The sequence below is a fragment of the Scyliorhinus canicula genome, chromosome 3, assembly GCF_902713615.1.
Source record: "Scyliorhinus canicula chromosome 3, sScyCan1.1, whole genome shotgun sequence".
NCBI classification, from domain to species: domain Eukaryota; kingdom Metazoa; phylum Chordata; class Chondrichthyes; order Carcharhiniformes; family Scyliorhinidae; genus Scyliorhinus; species Scyliorhinus canicula.
In genome coordinates this window covers 50,152,945-50,173,044 of record NC_052148.1, presented here as the reverse complement: position 1 = coordinate 50,173,044, position 20,100 = coordinate 50,152,945, and the positions used below count along the sequence as shown (strand labels likewise).

The window sequence follows — 20,100 nt, the reverse complement described above, 5'->3', positions numbered from 1 at the left end:
TTTTCCCCCGAGAAAGTTGACGAACGACTGCCACCTCCGGGAGAACCCTAACATTGACCCTCTCAAGGCAAACTTTATTTTCTCAAGACTGAAAACCCAGCCATGTCACTAACCCAGTCTCTACACTCAGGGGCTTCGAGTCCCTCCACATTAATAAGATCCGTCTCCGGGCTACCAGGGAGGCAAAGGCCAGGACGTCGGCCTCTTTCGCCCCCTGAACTCCCGGCTCTTCCGACACTCCAAAGATCGCTACCTCCGGACTCGGCACCACCCGTGTTTTTAGCACCGTGGACATTGTTTTAGCAAAACCCTGCCAAAACCCTCTTAGCTTCGGGCATGCCCAAAACATGTGGACATGATTTGCTGGGCTTCCCGCGCGCCTCGCACATCTATCCTCTACCCCGAAAAACTTGCTCATCCACGGTCATGTGTGCCCGTTGGACTACCTTAAATTGTATCAAGCTAAGGCTGGCGCACAATGAGGAAGTATTAACCCTGCCTAGGGCATCTGCCCATAGACCCGCCTCTCTCTCTCCTCCTAGCTCGTCCTTCCACTTGCCCTTAAGCTCTTCCACCGGAGTTTCTTCCACCTCCGACAGCTCCTGGTAAATATCCAATATCTTTCCCTCTCCCACCCAGGTACTGGAGACTACTCTATCCTGTATTGCCCATGGCGGCAGCAGCGGAAAGGCCGGCACCTGTTTTCTCAGGAAATCGCGCACCTGCAAATACCTAAAACCATTCCCTGCTGGCAATTTAAATTTATCCTCCAAAGCTTTCAAGCTGGGAAATCTTCCATCTATAAATAGATTGCCCCATCCTTCTAATTCCTGCCCTCTGCCAACTCCAGAACCCACCATCGAGCCTACCCGGTTCAACCTGTGGTTGTTAGAAATCAGGGTCCAAATCGATGCCCCCTCCACTCTCTTATATCTCCTCCACTGCCCCCAGGTCCTCAGAGCCGCCAGTACCACCGGACTTGTGGAGTATCGGGCCGGCGACAGTGGCAGAAGTGCCGCTACCAATGATCCCAGACTGGTGACTTTACATGACGCCGCCTCCATCCGCTCCCATGCTGACCCCCCCCCCCACTACCCACTTCCTAATCATGGCTATATTAGCCGCCCAGCAGTAATTGCAGAAGCTTGGCAGCGCCAACCCCCACTCTTCTCGACTACACTTTCTTCACTAGCGGGGTTTTACTCGCCCACACAAAGCCCAAAATAATCTTATTCATCCGCTTGAAAAAGGCCTTAGGGATGAAGATGGGGAGGCACTGAAAGACAAACAGAAATCTGGGGAGGATCGTCATTTTCACGGTCTGTACCCTCCCCGCCAGTGATAGCGGGAGCATGTCCCATCTCTTAAAGTCCCCTTCCATTTGTTATACCAACTGGGATAGGTTTAACTTGTGCAGTACCTCCCATTTCTGGGCCACCTGGATTCCCAGATATCGAAAGCTCTTCCCTACCATTCTAAGCGGCAGCTCTCCCAGTCTCTTCTCCTGTCCTCTTGCCTGGATTGCAAACATCTCGCTTTTCCCCATGTTCAGTTTATACCCCGAAAAATTGCCAAATTTCCCCAAGATTCACATTACTTCCCCCATCCCCTCAAACGATCCGAAATGTACAAGAGCAGGTCATCTGCATAGAGCGAGACCCGGTGTTCCACTCCCCCCCCCCAGAACCAGCCCTTTCCAGTTCCTAGAGACTCTTAACGCCATGGCCAATGGCTCTATGGCCAGAGCAAACAGTAACGGGGAGAGGGGGCACCCTTGCCTCGTCCCTCGGTACAGTTCAAAATACCCCGACCTCAGCCGGTTCGTACGCACACTGGCTACTGGTGTCTGATAGAGTAACCGCACCCAGTCAATAAAGCCCTCACCAAACTCAAACCTTCCCAGCGCCTCCCACAGGCAATTCCACTCCACCCGATCAAAAGCCTTCTCCACATCCATCGCTACCACCACCTCCGCCTCCTCTCCTTCTGAGGGCATCATAATAACATTTAGAAGACTTCGAACATTGGCCTTGAGTTGCCTGCTGTTAACAAATCCCGTCTGGTCTTCCCCTATCACCCCCGGGACACAGTCCTCTATCCTTTTGGCCAGTATCTTAGCCAGCAGTTTGGCATCCACATTCAGTAGAGAAATCGGCCTGTATGACCCGCATTGCTCCGGATCCTTCTCCCGTTTCAAGATCAATGAAATTGAGGCCTGCGGAATTGTTGGGGGGGAGGACTCCCTTCTCTCTTGCTTCGTTAAATGCCCTCACCAGCAGTGGGCTCAATATCTCTGAAAACGTCTTATAGAATTTCACCCGGTAGCCATCAGGCCCCGGGGCCTTGCCCGACTGCATGCCCTCCAGCCAGCCCCTTGATTATTTTGTATCAATTGTTGATAGTTTCATGGCTACCATTATCTCAGCTCACCTTCAATTTCTGAATTTAAATTCCACCAGCTGCTCGCTGGAGCATTAGCTTGGGCCTCAGGATTGCTAGCCCTGTGACAGTACCACTGCACCACTTCTCTGCTTACTGATTTAAATTGGCTCCTGGTCAAGCAACACATTGTTTTTAAAATTCTGAGCATGGATTTCAAATCCCTCCATGACATTCCACCTCCTCATCTCTATTTTCCCCCAGCCCCTCCATCCTTCAAGATATCTGCACTCATCAAATTCTGATTCTTTGGGGCCCCTGATTTTAATTGCTGCCCCATCGGTGGCCTTCCATCAGCTCTGGAATTCCATCTCTGAACATCTCTGCTCCTCTACCTCTCATTATTCTTTAAGCAGCTCCCTAAATCCCACCTCCTTTGATCAACCTTTCAGCTGCCTGCCCTGATATCACCTTATGTGACTCAGTGTCTAACTTTGTTTCATAAGGCTCCTTTGCTTAATAAGGTGTGTTTAATTATGTTAAAGATGTTAAATAAATACGTTGTCGTTACTGAGGCCTGCCCATTGTATGTTATTCACACATAAGTGAGTGGTGTAGCGCAGTAAAACATAAACTACCGTGCAATGCTTAGTGCAGCAATGTTCAAACGTTACTCTGTTCTTACCCAAACCCTCTTTCTATTATCCCAGCTTTCTCACCCTTGCAGGGGGTATGATCCATTGGGCGCTGCCAGCCTCACAATACTTCAGTCAGCTGCCCACCATCTGCGTGTGATGCTGGGAAGTCTGGTGTCAACAAGTTATATGACCATGAAGGGACCCCAGACGACAATCACGACCCACCACAACCCCCCCCCCCCCCCCCCCCCCCCCCCCCCCGCAACCAACCAAATGCCATCATGCAGTGTCACATGAATTCTCCAGCAGGGCTCAGTGGACACTGTTTAGTATTGGAACCATTGGCTGATTTTCCTTCACTGTGGCCAACAACCCAAAGTTGCTGAGCGCCACTGCAATGCCTCTTTGCCACCCCGACAGAGATATACCTAACTCAGCAGATGGATAACAGATGTAGAACCTGCAAATTACCATTTCTGTCTAGCTCAGGACCTTACCACAACAAGCATTTCTTCCGCTATAAAAGACTGGATTATGCTGCAGCAGGAGCCTGGACTTTGAGGGTTGTCCATATCAATAGAGCTCAAATGTGTACAAACAAACTGTTTTCCCCTCTGTTACTCAGATTCAGATAGCTCTGTATACACTGGGGAAGAATACAGTTCATTTCAACAGGCATCAGCTGTTCTTTCCTAGTTAAACTCTCGGGCTATCACCGCTCTCTATGTTAACTATCAGTCCAGCAAGCACCTCGGAGAGCAGCTGTCTTAACTCAGTGACATCAAAGGCCACAATCTTTTGTTCCTTCTTTTCTGCTGTCACTCAGTGAAATCTTGCATTGCCCACTAGACCATACTATCCACTGTAGCAAACCTACTTGCAGTAAAGTGTCTCCATTATCAGACTACGGTCCAGAGTATAGTTGTGAAAATATTACAATACATATATAAAACATATTTAGTGTTAAAGCAGCCACCAGTAAGGTGCATGGCAGGAATTCAATGAAACTTTCTGATGGCTTCCTTGATCAATATGCAACATTTTATTCCATTCTACAAATCAAGACGACACTCCCAGGTTCAACCTCAAGGTCTGAACTGACTTAATGGATCTTGGTTGAGGCAAGATGATCGTAAGGTTATTAAGAATGAACAAGGCCATTCGTTTTAATTTATCCATCTATAAAAATTCTAATGTTGAGTATCCAATTGCTCCTTAAATGATTTCAGATTTTCTTTGCCTCAGTCTGGAATTCTGCCCTTCGCATGAATGTTTTCTGATTTCTGTGTTAAGTGTACGTCTCATTTGTTTGCATTTGTGTTCGCATGTCCTAATCTTGCAATTTACTTCTGGGGTTTTTCTTCACCAACATTTGATGAATTGATTTCCTCCCCATGTTGTATATAACATTTGGCTCTTAACCTAAATCAGTGAAACAGATTATTCTGGGCATTAATGTTTGGGGGACCTTGTCACGTGCAAATGTGCTGCCATGTTTCCCTACATCACTACATCGCATGTTTTTTTAGTGGCGGAAATCTTCTATTCCTGCTGTCAATGGGAAGCCAACACCCCCACCCACCCCCCGCCGCCGGCATGCATTCCTCGGCGGCTGAGGTTTGCTGTCGGCAGGACCAGAAGATCCCATTGCCGAGGACCGCTCGAAACCCCCACCATTATGTAACATCTGATCCCTTAAGCCACTCACACCAAACTGATGTTCACCCGACTTTCTTTTCTGACCTTCATGTTACATAATAGAAATGGTTTACTCTCCATTGGTACTGCCCTGCTTTCTTTCAGTACCAACACACTTGCCACTGCATTTCCAATGGCTCCTTTTTCCAACTGAGCACCAATACCTTTGGAGTCTCCTCCATAAGGATCAATCATTGAGCCCCTTCCCTTTGCCATCTACATTCTGCCCTTGATCTGTCTTGACATCCCACTGGCTCGGTGTTTGCAAGCTGCTTGTTCAACATCCAATCTTAGGTGACTGCCAGTCTTTCAGACCAAAGCTGTTGTCTTCATCAACCTCATAAACTCCATCTCCTTGCTACTGATTTAACTTATTCCTCACCCATTGTTTTAGGTTGTACCAAAATTTTCTTTCACAGCTCATCTCCATATTTCACCCCTTCCTTAACTCATCTGTTATCAAAATTCTTATCCATAGGGCAGCATGGTGGCACAGTGGGTTAGCCCTGTTGCCCCATGGCTCCGAGGTCCCAGGTTCAATCCCGGCTCTGGGTCACTGTCCGTGTGGAGTTTATGCATTCTCCCCGTGTTTGTGTGGGTTTCACCCCCACGTCTAACGTCTGTCGTGGGTAAAGTCTTGGAGAGGATTATAAAAGATACGATTTATAATCATCTAGATAGGAATAATATGATTAGGGACAGTCAGCATGGTTTTGTGAAGGGTAGGTCATGCCTCACAAACCTTATCGAGTTCTTTGAGAAGGTGACTGAACAGGTAGACGAGGGTAGAGCAGTTGATGTGGTGTATATGTATTTCAGTAAAGCGTTTGATAAGGTTCCCCACGGTCGGCTATTGCAGAAAATACGGAGGCTGGGGATTGAGGGTGATTTAGAGATGTGGATCAGAAATTGGCTAGTTGAAAGAAGACAGAGAGTGGTAGTTGATGGGAAATGTTCAGAATGGAGTTCAGTTACGAGTGGCGTACCACAAGGATCTGTTCTGGGGCCGTTGCTGTTTGTCATTTTTATAAATGACCTAGAGGAGGGCGCAGAAGGATGGGTGAGTAAATTTGCAGACGACACTAAAGTCGGTGGAGTTGTAGACAGTGCGGAAGGATGTTGCAGGTTACAGAGGGACATAGATAAGCTGCAGAGCTGGGCTGAGAGGTGGCAAATGGAGTTTAATGTGGAGAAGTGTGAGGTGATTCACTTTGGAAAGAATAACAGGAATGCGGAATATTTGGCTAATGGTAAAATTCTTGGTAGTGTGGATGAGCAGAGGGATCTCGGTGTCCATGTACATAGATCCCTGAAAGTTGCCACCCAGGTTGATAGGGTTGTGAAGAAGGCCTATGGTGTGTTGGCCTTTATTGGTAGAGGGATTGAGTTCCGGAGCCATGAGGTCATGTTGCAGTTGTACAAAACTCTAGTACGGCCGCATTTGGAGTATTGCGTACAGTTCTGGTCGCCTCATTATAGGAAGGACGTGGAAGCTTTGGAACGGGTGCAGAGGAGATTTACCAGGATGTTGCCTGGTATGGAGGGAAAATCTTATGAGGAAAGGCTGATGGACTTGAGGTTGTTTTCGTTAGAGAGAAGAAGGTTAAGAGGTGACTTAATAGAGGCATACAAAATGATCAGAGGGTTAGATAGGGTGGACAGCGAGAGCCTTCTCTCGCGGATGGAGGTGGCTAGAACGAGGGGACATAGCCTTAAATTGAGGGGTAATAGATATAGGACAGAGGTCAGAGGTGGGTTTTTTTACGCAAAGAGTGGTGAGGCCGTGGAATGCCCTACCTGCAACAGTAGTGAACTCGCCAACATTGAGGGCATTTAAAAATTTATTGGATAAGCATATGGATGATAAGGGCATAGTGTAGGTTAGATGGCCTTTAGATTTTTTCCATGTCCGTGCAACATCGAGGGCCGAAGGGCCTGTACTGCGCTGTATCATTCTATGTTCTATGTTCTATGTTCTAACCCAAATATGTGCAGGCTAGGTGGATTGGCCACGCTAAATTGCCCCTTAATTGGAAAAAAAATGAATTGGGTACTCTAAATTTATAAGAAAAATGTTTTTAAAAACTCATATCCATGCCCTCCTCACCTCCGAACCTGACTATTGAAATGCTTTTCTTACCAGTCTCCTATTATCCAACCTCCATAAGCCACAACCTGTGCAAAGCTTTCTTGCCAGTATCCTCACATGCATCAAGCCCCTTTCACCCATCACCTCTGTCCTTGTTCAAATTATTGACCCCTGGTCCCATTGTGTCTCCAATTTTAAAATTGCACATTGTGAGTAAATCCCTTCATGGTCTCTGCTCTCCCCATCTCACTAACCTCCTACAGCCCTACAGTCTCTCAAGAACTCTGCACCACCATTGAGGGGCAAAGCCATGAAGGAATTCTACACAAGAATGGGAATTATCTTCAATGAAGTGCTGAAGGATCAAGAGCCCATGTAGGTCAGTAAGTACATGGATGATGGAGTAGTGAGACATTCATTTCAGGGAATAATGTTTTACAGGACATGTGGGGATGTCCTGTTCTTTAAGTACTGGAACATAGAACAGTACAGCACAGAACAAGCCCTTCAGCCCTCGATGTTGTGCCAAGCATTGTCCGAAACCAAGATTAGGCTATCCCACTCCCTGTCATTCTGGTGTGCTCCATGTGCCTATCCAATAACCGCTATCACAGCAGGCAGTCCATTCCACACCCTAACCACTCTCTGAGTAAAGAACCTACCTCGGACATCTCTCCTATATCTCCCACCCTGAACCTTATAGTTATGCCCCCTTGTAACAGCTACATCCACCCGAGGAAATAGTCTCTGAACGTCCACTCTATCTAAAGCCTCATCATCTTATAAACCTCTATTAAGTCGCTTCTCATCCTCCTCCGCTCCAAAGGGAAAAGCCCTAGCTCCCTCAACCTTTCCTCATAAGACCTATCCTGCAAACCAGGCAGCATCCTCGTAAATCTCCTTTGCACCCTTTCCAATGCTTCCACATCCTTCCTATAGTGAGGTGACCAGAACTGCACACAATTGTGTGACCTGAACTGCTAAGCAATTTTTAACATCCACCTGAACCATTATACCAGGAAGCACTGGAGGGGGTGCAGAGGAGATTCACCAGGCTGTCCCATAGGATGGAACATTTAAGTTATGAAGAGAGGTTGGATAGGCTTGGGTTGTTTTCGCTGGAGTAGAGAAGACTGAGGGGTGACCTGATTGAGGTGTACAAAGTTATGAGGGGCATGGACAGGATGGATAGGGAGCAGCTATTCCCCATAGTCGAAGGGTCAGTCACGAGTGAACACAAGTTCAAGGTGAGAGGAAGGATGTTTGGGGGGGTGGGCTCATGGAATCATAGAATCCCTACAGTGCAGAAGGAGGCCATTTGGCCCATCAAGTCTGCACTGACCCTCTGAAAGAGTACTTCGCCTAATCTCACTCCCCCGTTCTATCCCATTAACCCCTTTATCTAACCTACATATCTTTTTGGATACTAAGGAGCAATTCAGCATGGCCAATCCACCTAAGCTGCACATCTTTGGACTGTGGGAGAGCTCAGAGGAAAACCACGCAGACACGGGGAGAACGTGCAAACTCCACACAGACAGTGACCCAAGGCCAGAATTGAATCCAGGTCCCTGGTGCTGTGAGACAGCAGTGCAAGCCACTGTGCCACTGTGCTGCCCCAATGGATGTGAGGGGAATCTTTTTTACTCAGAGAGTGGCAACTGTATGAAATGCACTGCCTGGGAGGGTGGTAGAGGCGGGTTGCCTCACATCCTTTAAAAAGTACCTGGATGAGCACTTGGCATGTCATAACATTCAAGACCATGGGCCAAGTGCTGGCAGATGAGATTAGATGGGCAAGTCAGGTATTTTCCACGTGTCGGTCCAGACTCGATGGGCTGAAGGGCCTCTTCTACACTCTGTGATGAAATATCTCATCCAATGTATCATTCTTTCAGCATTGCACAGGAGTATCAACCGAGGTTACTAAAGCCTGAACTTCGGATCCAAACGCACAACCTTGTAACCCAGAGGCATGTGATAATGATTTATATGATACACTTTATGATGTGTAAAAATACTAAACCTTTCCAGTGAACTAGTTGATGTATACTCCGGTGTATTTCCATGTTGGTACAATGCAATTATGATGAGATGCCAGGAAGGAATTACAGTAAAAAAAATAAAAATGTTATTCCCAACACTGGGTGCTCGAGGTTTATGAAAACAAAGTATGAAGATAGTATTTTTTGCGCAGTGTTTCAGCAGATATTGTACAGATATTTTTCTGCCCATGTTTATGTTCAAAGAATGTTTTAGATAAATTGGGGGCGATTCTCCGAGCCCCGGGCCGGGCTAGAGGTGCGGAGAATCGGCGCCATTTGATTCTCCGGCCCGGATGGGCCGAGCGGCCGCTCCGACATGACAGAGTCCTGCCGGCAGCGGCCGGGGTGAGTCTCGCTGGCACGTTCACCCCGGTCGCTGCCGGCGGGAACTCTGCGGGAACGCTCGGGGTATGGCCTATGTTGGGGGGGGGGGGGGGGGGTAGGCTCCTTCACCGGGGGGGGCCTCCGATGGGATTTGGCCCGCGATTGGGGCCCACTGATCGGTGGGCTGGCCTCTCCCACCCTGGGCCTACTTCCTGGTTTGGCCGGCCCCTGAACACCGACCCTATGTTGGGTCGGGGCCGGTGCGTGTAAGAAGTTCCCCACGCATGCGCAGGATGGCGCAGCCCAACTGCGCATGCGCGGGTTGGCGAGCGGCGTGAACCGGTCCAGCGCCGTTCTGGCCCTCTGTGGGGGCCAGAATAGGTCCTGTTCGGGCCGTCGTGAAACGCAACGCCGTTCACAACAGCGCGAACACTTGGCCTCCATATCAGAGAATCGCCCCCATTATGTCTGCATATTTCTCTGCTTTATAGAGAATTTGCGTTGTTGGGACTGAAGCTGCTATGTTCGTCCCGAGAAAGTCTCATCACAATTCCCTGAAATTTCCTCAGTGGTTCACCTGATCCCCCTCTGTAACCGCGGCAAAAGATTGGTGGAACCCTCAGAGAAATGGAGTAAATGACTAAGAATGGCTTTCCGCACCATTTCTTCATGGTTTGCATAGATATTACAGTAGGAGGTTGAGCGAAACCCTGCAAAAGTCCTCCCAAACATAGGGTGCTTTATTGTCTCCCCCCCCCCCCCCCTTGTCCCCATTTCCCTCCATCACCACCATAACGAATATGACAAAGCAAAATGCACCTTTTGTCGTACAATTGAGTTAAAATTCCACCATCTCTCAAAGATGTGTAAGATGCCTCTTCAAGCTGGTCAGAGTTTCCTTGGAGGTACTCGTCTTGCCTTTGAGCCAGTAAGCTTCAGAGCCAGTCCATAGAGTTCATAATCCATGTGACACGTCAGTGCAGCTCTATGGAAACGCTGTTGATGGGGGCATCATTTGGATGAGACATTGAATTTGGACATACATCATAATTCCCTTATCGTTGTGGGGTCAGAATCCTGGAATTCTCTGCCTGACATCATTGCAGAAGCCCCGTTGCACCAGGACTGCAACAGGTTTAAGGAGAAAGCCCAGTAATGCCATCTCAGGGCAGCTGCAGATGTTCTCTAAGTATGGGGTGGGGGCAGCATGGTTGTGTGTTGGTTAGCACTGCTGCCTCACATCGCTGAGAACCCGGGTTCGATCCTGGCCCCGGGTCACTGTCCATGTGGAGTTTGCACATTCTCCCAGTGTCTGTGTGGGTCTTACCCCCACAACCCAATAAGATGTGCAGGATAGGTGAATTGGCCACGCTCAATTGCCTTTTAATTGGAAAACAAAATGAATTGGGTACGCTAAATTTATATAAATAAATAAATATGGGCCGAAATTCTCCGGCCCCCCAGCAGGGTCGGAGAATCGCCTGGGGCCGCCGCAAATCCGGCCCCCGCCGTGGCAGAGATTCTCCGCCACCCGGGAAGTGGCGGCGGCAGGAATCACGCCACTCCGATCGGCAAGGCCCCTGCGGCGATTCTCCGGCCCACGATGGGCCGAAGTCCCGCCGCTGGGAGGCCTCTCCCGCCGCCGAGATTTGAAACACCTCTGGTGGCGGCGGGATCGGTGGCGCGAGCGGGCCCCCGGGGTCCTGGGGGGGGCGGGGGGCGATCGGACTCCGGGGGGTGCCCCCACGGTGGCCAGGCCTGCAATCAGGGCCCCCCACTCAGACTCCGGGCCATTGCCCTGGCGGCACTCTTTCTCTTCCGCGGCCACCACGGCCTCCGCCATGGCGGAAACGGAAGAGAAACCCACATCGCGCATGTGCCGGTGGTTACGTCAGCGGCAGCTGGCCGCTGACATCACCGCCGGTGCATGTGCCAACCAGCGAAAGCCTTTCGGCCAGCCCCGCTGCCGGGGGCGCCGGTTTTTTGCGCCAGTCTTCTGGTGCCAACCGCTCCGGCGCGGGGCTAGCCCCCAAAGGTGTGGAGAATTCCCCACCTTTGGGGAGGCCCGACCCCGGAGTGGTTGGCGCCACTCCCCTACGCCGGGACCCCCCGTCACGCCGGGTAGGGGAGAATCCCGCCCATGGGGTGAAAGTTAATAACCACTCTGGGAGTGGACTGGCAGGTGGGGGACCCCTGAAATTGTGTGACATGGCGGTGGCATTGCGTCCATCAGAGTTTTGCTCTGAGCCAATTAACAGCCTGATTCTTATTAAATCACTTTGGGGCAACTGGGCCCAGCAGAAGTGAGCTTTCCCCTGGGTTTTCAGTTGTGGTGGCATGGGGCCACTGCTCCCAGAAATAATTCCAGCCATGGTCTTGGTAGGATTGCACAGATCTCGAAAACAAAGCCCCGTCTCCCCTGTCAAGTCAGCATAAGCAATCTCCGGTCACCCATCAAAAGAGTATGGGAGTATTTTTGGTGCCGTAACCAATATTTAGGTGTCACTGAGGCCATTTAGATGTTAGACGTGGTTCAGCAGCTGTACTCGCAGTTCTGAGTCAGAGTTCAAGCCCCAATCCAGAGACTTGAAAACATATAATCCAAATTGGCTGTCATGTTTCTTACAATACAACAGCAAGTACACTTTAGAAAGTACTTAATTGGCTGTAAGCTCACTTTGATACATCCAGAGGTGGTGAAAGGCTGTATAGAAGCAGAAGTCCTTTTTTTTCCTTTTCATTGGGGTATGTGGCATCTAGCGCGTGCAAATTGGCTGCTGTATTTCCCAATATCACAACAGTGACTACTTACTGTACACTTCTAAAGTGATTTGGTAACTGTGAACAGGGTACAAAAGGCATTTTTATAAATTGTAGTTCTTTGCTGACATGTCAAAAGAAAATAGTGGTGATTTTTCTTCAAATGTTTCAAAAATACTGTGGGCAAAGGAGTTTCCTGTTGATTTAAGGTCTCCATTAGCAATCCCAACCTCTGATTTTCCAGAGTTCAAACACTGGTCTGCTTCCTTCGGAGCTTCATAACTCCTTACTGTCACTGTTTGGGGCTTAATAATACAGAATGGGAGCTCAGAGAATATGAAATAAGAAACACCAACCAGTTTAAGAAACAGCACAAAACAAAAGTCCTAAACAGGAACTTGGAATTCTGTTTCTTCCAGCTCAATGCATCGGGGATGGAAATCTGTCAGCAATCCCTGTCAAATGCAATGTTTGCTTTGTGGCCACATGGCCGGGTAACCTTTAACTTCCCCCAACATGTTTTCCAGTGGCAGAGGTGCTTGCCATTGGCTGCCCACTGGATCTTCCATTCCCAATGATATCGATGGAGTTTTGTGTGGCTCGCCCACCCCGACCCATCAGGATCAGAAGATCCTGCCAATGCGAAGGGTTGGAAAATCCCACCCCTAAACTTTGAACCATAGAATGATTAAAGCACAGCATTACACCCATCGTGTTCATGCTCATCCTCTGTAAGAGCTAGTCCCAAATGCCTGCCTTTTCCCTGTAACCCCCATTACCCCCATTGGCCACATGAAATTTTGACTTAAAATTACTGGAACACATCCTTTTCTGAGCCGGCAGGTCCCCAGGCCTCATTGAGACCAACGTGACCTGGTTCTTGACCGAGTCCTTGGGAAACCTACCTTCCAAGGGATCCTAACTCAGACATTAAAGCTGTCATTTACATGTGTATGGAATTTAAGTGGTTTAGGGTTTAGGAGGTTGCCAGGACACCTGGAAAAAAAAGATCCTACCCAGTTCAGTTTGGACATCCTGCAGGTAGTTCTTTAGGACATTGATCCCTGAAGCTGAGCCTCATTACACCCAGTCCATTCCTGTAAAAAGGGTGCATGAGGTTCAATTACTACCTCATCATCTTTCCTCTTCCAAGTGGCCAGTTTCTTGGCTTGAATCCTTCTTCGCTGGCAGGCTGTTTGGAAGACAGCATGGTGTAATTCTCACTCATAGTTATGGACAGTTGGCCTCAGGGTAAAGAGCATGGAACAGTGAGGATAATACCAACGTGAGGATGTGTTTCACACAGTGCAGTCTGATAATGAAGTTTTTGCAGCCTGGCCGGTGTCCTGCCGGAAGTGTTTAATGGATTTTGTTGGAAGAGAATCATTGGCCCCCAATCAAAGCATTAGCCTGGCCTGCCTTTCCATGTCTGAATGAATTTCCACACAGTTTCTGGTGTTGTAGAAGAGTTGGAAATGCCCAGGATTTTATTTGTGCTAGGACATTTGGACAGAAACTGTTTACATCTGTGAATAGCTAGCATTACTTCATGTTTTTTAACCTACTCCATTGCCCATATTTAAATGCATTATAATGAGGGTAAAGAGCATTGCAGTTCTGATTTTACACTTGGGATGTATTCTAGGTTATTATAATGTCGCACTGGAGGCTAACGGTGAACGTGATATAGATTTATTTTCAAATATTTACAAGGGTCTGCATAATGCGGCATCTCACTCCCAGTGCATTACTAACTGGGAGGACTTATCTGATCAGGCCCTGATCTTGGCCTCCTTTTAACCTTTGCTAATAACGAACCCCAGGTTGTGACCTCCGCCTCCTATCTGAGGCGCCCGTATTGCACGAGTCCCACGGGGAGAGCAATGAAGGTTTCCCTGTGGTCCTCATGGCGCTTATGACAGTTATTTAAACATAGATTTATTGGACACAGCAGGACCTCCTGATACAAAGAAATGTGAAGGGTTTCTGACTCTGAAGTCTTTGAAAAGTGAATTCTGAACGCTTTTTCAACTGTCTTGCAAATGCATAGCGTCAAATTCTACCCCACTCCACTGTGGAAATTCACACCTTTGGGGGCACGATTCAACTGTCGAAATGTCATTTTAGGCATGTTTGGCAGGGTGTTCCTTGCTGCCGCGTTGGCAAGATCACGGCCCGTATTCGACGGCACTTAGTGCAGAAATGAGCCCCCACCGTGAGTTTCACAATTACTGGCTCGCTTGCCATCTGATTCGTCAGCGCCCGCCACTAACAAGGGGGGAGTTGCTTTTAAATGCTCCCTCACCACTTACTCCCAGTCCACAAACTAGCATGGCAGTACACAGATGTGCTCCTCGTTTCGGCGATGCTGACCTGGCCAGGCTTCTCGACGCTGTGGATGCCAGTCGGGATATCCTGTTCCCCCCAAAGGGATCAGAGGGGCAACAATAGCACCTGGGAGGCAGAGGCAGTGGCAGTAGCTGTTAATGCGGGCAGTATGACAAGGAGGACCGCCGTCCAATGTCGGAAGAAGACCAGTGGCCTCCACCGAGCAGGACAGTTAAATTCCCACTTCTCTCCTGGCATCAGTTCCACCTGCCACCCCTCAAATTCCCAACCTGTGGCTGTGAAATGCTCCCACAACGAGCAAGGCTAATTCGTCATTTGCAATAGCTTTTAACGTCGTGGTTGAATCGTGCCCCATGACTACGAGATTGACTATTACATGCTAAATGAAGTAGAAGTTCCACTGGAAGGCTCCCAATTTTGGTCATTTGAGCTGTTTCTTCACGGGGCTTCTGACCTTCGTCTGTTGAAGTCACAGTGAAGGTTGAGAGGAAGATTCATAGAATTTCTACCCCGATCTAGGAGGATTAATGGAAGAAGGGATTCATGGCAGTTGAGATCACATTCCAAAATTCTAAATAGTTTGTAGTGTCATTTGGTTTTCATGAACCAATCAATCACATCATAGAATCATAGAATTTACAGTGCAGAAGGAGGCTATTCAGCCCATTGAGTCTGCACCGGCCCTTGGAAAGAGCACCCTATTTAAGCCCCGCCTCCACCCTGTCCTCATAACCCGACCTAACCTTTTGGACACTAAGGGGCAATTTATCATGGCCAGTCCACCTAACTTGCACATTGTTGAACTGTGGGAGGAAACCGGAGCACCCGAAGGAAACCCACGCAGACATTGGGAGAATGTACGACCTCCACACAGGCAGTCATCCGAGGCCGGAATTGAACCCGGGTCTCTGGAGCTGTGAGGCAACAGTGATTTTTTTTTTTCTTTTTTTAAAAATAAATTTAGAGTACCCAATTCATTTTTTCCAATTAAGGAGCAATTTAGCGTGGCCAATCCACCTACCCTGCACATCTTTGGGTTGTGGGGGCAAAACCCACGCAAACACTGGGAGAATGTGCGAACTTCACACGGACAGTGACCCAGAGTCGGGATCGAACCTGGGACCTCGGCGCCGTGAGGCAGCAGGGCTAACCCTCTTCACCACCGTGCTGCCCTTTGAGGCAACAGTGATAACCACTGTGCCACCATGCCACTCATGCTTTTACAATGTGGCACACAAGACTTTTCATTTAACAAATATATAGACTGATAACCTAATACACAGATTGACAAACAGAAGGATCAATAAACAGATAGATTGAAAAACTGATAAAACGGATAGAATTGCCACCAGATGAATGGAAATCCAAAGAGTAATAAACAGAGGCAACTCAAAAAATTTTCACATCCAGTACTCTGAAATGCTGCAAAAAAAATATGCATTCCAAATGTAGAGATTTATCATCTTTTTTTAATGCAGAAAATGTACACTTTCTAACATTACTTTTGAAGCATTTATTTAATATTCAGCCTGTTGGGATTTTGCAATAAAATATGATTTATTACTTTCGCTTTGGTGTTTAAGCTTAACAAGAATTCTGTCAATTCATAGCTGGGTTACTCCCTAGAATGTTTTCTTTTGCATTCGTTCTCAAGATGTGAGTTTCCCTGACAAGGCCTCCATTGATTGCCCATACCGAGGTACCCTGACAAGGTGGTGTTTGAACCACTGCTCCAATTTGATAAAACAGTGGTTTGCTAGGCTGGTTAAGATTCACTCAAATTGGAGCAAGACTGCAGTTCACATTTAGACCAGACGAGGTAATACTTTTGAGTTAGTTTGTTTTTTATGTCTATCTGACAGCTTTCTGGTCACTTTATAAAAAACAACTTTATTAATGTTCAGATTTTTTTTCAACAAATTAAAATTCTCACACTGGGAGCGGCATGTGGCACAGTGGTCAGCATAGCTGCCCACGGCGCTGAGGACCCGGGTTCGTATCCTGGCCCTGGCAGGTCACTGTCCATGTGGAGTTTGCACATTCTCCAACTTTCACCCCCACAACCCAAAGATGTGCAGGTTAGGTGGATTGGCCACAATAAATTGCCCCTTAATTGGAAAAAAAATAATTGGGTACTTTCAATTTATTTAAAAAAAATTAAATTCTCATCCTGATATGGTGGGATTTGAATACCTGTTCTCTGGTCATGACTCATAGATACATAGAAGATAGGAGCAGGAGGAGACCTTTTGGCCCTTCAGGCCTGCTCCGCCATTGATCACGATTATGGCTGATCATCCAACTCAATAGCTTAATTCTGCTTTCTTCCCATAGCCTTTGATCCCATTCTCCCCAAGTGCTTTATCTAGCAGCCTCTTGAATATATTCAATGTTTTAACATCAACTACATTCCTTGTTTGCTTGATACAATTCCTTGTTTGAAACAATTTTTTTAAAATTTAAAAACAATTATAAGGCAATTCCATTCTGTGATTATAGGGTTACAAACATTTGCAAGAACGAAGCAAGAGAAGTCAATTATTCTCTAATCACTTATGCAATCATTATATAACTAGAAGTCTTGCATCTATTGCATGTCCGTAGGGTGCACTCAACACAAAATTGTTAATACTCTCTAAACAAGTATTGACACTTGTAAAGTTAGTCAACGGCAGTTTCCTCTGCCACAGTTACAGAAATCAATCAATCTGTATATCGACTCATATCATTAGAAATGGAACAGATGAGGATGTGAAAAATACAGAATATTTATCAGACTATCCATAAATATTAGAAATATATATGAACAAATAAGTTTTAAATCCTGCATCTACATGTATTTCCTACTTGCTTTATGCTGCCATGTTACTGTCACACTTACGTGTTAACTTTTTCAGTCGTAAGTTTGTGATAAAGTTATTTCCTGGGCAGAGTGCAAAGAGAAAAATCAGGCATGTATGATATGCCACCTATGATTAACTTAAATGGACAGAAATTTGGGTGGGAGCCATTGCAGTTGTGCCAATTTTCCTCTCTGTAGACAACCCAGTGTTTTACATGCAGACGGGTACAGACGAACATTTACCCCAATGATTCTTACAATTTACACTCTCTGCTTGCTGCACTCACACTGCTTCTCGCAGGTGCTATGTGCACTTCACAGCAAGCGTCCCTGTACAGTGAGTCTGATGCTCAGCTGTTTTATTATCTTCTTTAGATCAGAGATACTACTGCTACTACTGCTGCTATCTTAACTGAGATCTGCATGTTGAAACTGGGTCTGTATAGTTCACAAAGACGCTACCTATTGATCGTTGAAGGGAAATTTGTGAACGAGAGTGTAAATGATCTTAGGACATTGTCTTATCGTGTGATGCTAGTTTGAAACTGATACCCATTCTGCACATCGTTAAGCCTATATCATTGAGATATAGTGCTGGCTTTGTTGTACACTCTGGCCAGACGAAGCAGAGCCTCACTATTGTGCTTGTCTGGGTGGTCAGGCTTACACACACTGGTGATGGACGCAATGACTCTTTGCTAACACGAAACATTTAAGAATGTTTAAAACTAAGCTTTTCGCAAGGCCACAGATTTGCAGCTCTTCATTTATGGAATATGACCCTGTAAGCATCAATGTAAAATCAGAGGTCTCACATTGGCAAGTAATAAAAAGAAATTGGATTGATTCAGCCATCTTAAATGCATTTTGGAAGATCAAATTCAAGAGCGGACTATATGGTCAATGGAAGGGTCTTGGGGAAAATTGATGTGCAGAGAGATCTGGGAGGTCAGGTCCATTGTACCCTGAAGGTGGCAACGCAGGTTGATAGAGTGGTCAAGAAGGCATACAGCATGCTTGCCTTCATCGGACGGGGTATTGAGTACAAGAGTTGGCAGGTCATGTTACAGTTGTATAGGACTTTGGTTCGGCCACATTTGGAATACTGCATGCAGTTCTGGTCGCCACATTACCAGAAGGATGTGGATGCCTTGGAGAGGGCGCAGAGGAGGTTCACCAGGATGTTGCCTGGTATGGAGGGTGCTAGCTATGAAGAAAGGTTGAGTAGATTAGGATTGTTTTCGTTGGAAAGACGGAGGTTGAGGGGGGACCTGATTGAGGTCTACAAAATTATGAGAGGTATGGACAGGGTGGACAGCAACAAGCTTTTCCCAAGAGTGGGGGTGTCAGTTACAAGGGGTCACGATTTCAAGGTGAGAGGGGGAAAGTTTAAGGGAGATATGCGTGGAAAGTTTTTTACGCAGAGGGTGGTGGGTGCCTGGAACGCTTTACCAGCGGAGGTGGTAGAGGCAGGCACGATAGCATCATTTAAGAAGCATCTGGACAGGTATATGAATGGGCGGGAACAGAGGGAAGTAGACCGTGGAAAATAGGAGACAGGTTTAGATAAAGGATCTGGATCGGCGCAGGCTGGGAGGGCCGAAGGGCCTGTTCCTGTGCTGTAATTTTCTTTGTTCTTTGTTCTAAAGGACCTGATAACGGTTATCCTGCAGGGTTTGTAGACCGAAGAGGTGGGCCAGCACTTCACAAAAATACCTGCCAATTAACATCAGTCAAGCATCAGCATCAGGAAAAGAAAACTTTTTAGAAAGCTCCAGAAGGTGTAGGCAAATAGCAAGGCAAAGAGGATTATTTTGGAAGAAAAATCTCTAGCACAGAGCTGGTTGAAGACCTAGCCAGGATAGCTGAGAAGAGGGAAGTATAGGATGGACACTGCGCCCGAGGAGGCAAACCTAATCAAGTTGGAGTTCCTTGAGGTTGTCTGGCACCATTTGCCAAAATCCAGCATTGAACAAAAAAACTTTCTTGCCCCAGACATTGTGCAGTTTCTGCATCAAACCGAGGCTAAAAATGTGTCGCGTAGGCCATGTTCCCATAGCCCAACACAAGCAGCTTCGGAGACAGTCGTGGGGAGGAGGTGGGGGCTTTGGAAGATGGGACCACAGCGCTTTGGGTTGGCTCCCTGTCGTATTCCTGCCTCCAGGAGATTTTCCCAGATGCAGGCCCCCAGCATGTAAATCCGCAGTAGCTGGCCAATCAAAGGTACTTAAAAGCGTAGTTAACACTTTGTGCATTAGTGAAATTTTCTGGAATGTGCATCGGCTTCCTGCTGTCCCAGGAGGCCAAGATGCACTGGAGGCAGTGTTAAACTGAGAGACTAGACCCCATCATCTGATTCTGCATATCGATGTATAAAGGGACAGAAAGACAGATTATGCCACATCCATTGCTGGATGCATTCATCCGGATGTGTTTCCCCTGCAGGCTGATGTCCCTGACAGTTCTGACCTTAGCTGGGTTTCGCATTTTCCGGCAGGGCGGAAACTCAGTTATTTGCTCGCTTCCACCCCCACTCCTCAGTGTGGAATCAAGCATCAGGTGTCCAATTAGTGGCCGGACTCACACAAGAATTAGGAGCAGGGGTAGGCCATCTGACTCCTCGAGCCGGCCCCACCACTCACGGGCGGGATTTTTCGGCCACGCCGAGTGACCAGAAATTCCCATGCGAGGTCAATGGCTCTTTACATGGTCCCCGTCCTGTCCGTGATGATTTTGCAGTGGGCGACCTGAAAAATCCAGCCCCAGAGATAATCTGTTGGTGGATTATGTTCCTTTCAGACATGCCTATAACCCTTGACTCCCACCAACAGGAAGGTAGCCAATTAGAGGTGCAAAGCAGGCTTGCAAAGAGGTGCAAGCAATCATGAGTCTAGCCCAGGATATCATGGAAATCAGCCACAGCTACAAATGAGTCATTTCAAAGCGGCTTCTTTGCCCGTTTGACTTCCGTAATTT

The 20,100-nt window shown here is 47.4% G+C and overlaps 1 protein-coding gene across 1 annotated transcript in view; it reads right to left on the bottom strand.

The window, feature by feature from the left end:
• dcc (DCC netrin 1 receptor) overlaps positions 1–20,100 on the bottom strand; it is a 1,518,136-nt gene that overhangs the window by 1,242,596 nt on the left and 255,440 nt on the right. The gene's annotated exons all lie outside the window — the stretch shown is intronic.